The sequence below is a fragment of the Nanorana parkeri genome, unplaced genomic scaffold (assembly GCF_000935625.1).
Source record: "Nanorana parkeri isolate BGI_ZX_2015 unplaced genomic scaffold, ASM93562v1 scaffold81, whole genome shotgun sequence".
NCBI classification, from domain to species: domain Eukaryota; kingdom Metazoa; phylum Chordata; class Amphibia; order Anura; family Dicroglossidae; genus Nanorana; species Nanorana parkeri.
The window spans coordinates 1,681,530-1,681,891 of record NW_017306349.1 but is presented as its reverse complement, the minus strand read 5'-3'; the positions used below and the strand labels follow the sequence as shown (position 1 = coordinate 1,681,891).

Genomic DNA, 362 nt, shown 5'->3' with positions numbered 1-362 from the left:
AAAGATTTAATACATAATATAATAACAAACTATACATAATAAAAAAAGTATAAAATGTTCCAATAGTAACATAACAAATGTTACAAATGTCCTATAAATACCAAAAATGCATCTAGCATAGACTTTATCCAATGAAGAAGCCTTGATGGCACCACCAGAATTCTGATCCATTGGCACCATCCATTGCACCCCAGCTCGGCGGGTACACACCACACTTGCTATGGGACATGCTATGGGAGCTCTTCCTTCTTCGACTTCCATGAAACTGAAATGTGGTTAATGAAACAGTTGCATACAACAACCCATCCCGAATATACCCTTGCAAATTAGTTTCATTGTTTTTTTGGCACTGTCAAGGACCC

At 37.3% G+C, this 362-nt stretch overlaps 1 protein-coding gene across 1 annotated transcript in view; it reads left to right on the top strand.

The window, feature by feature from the left end:
• TNC (tenascin C) overlaps positions 1-362 on the top strand; it is a 92,050-nt gene that overhangs the window by 68,299 nt on the left and 23,389 nt on the right. The window lies entirely within an intron of this gene.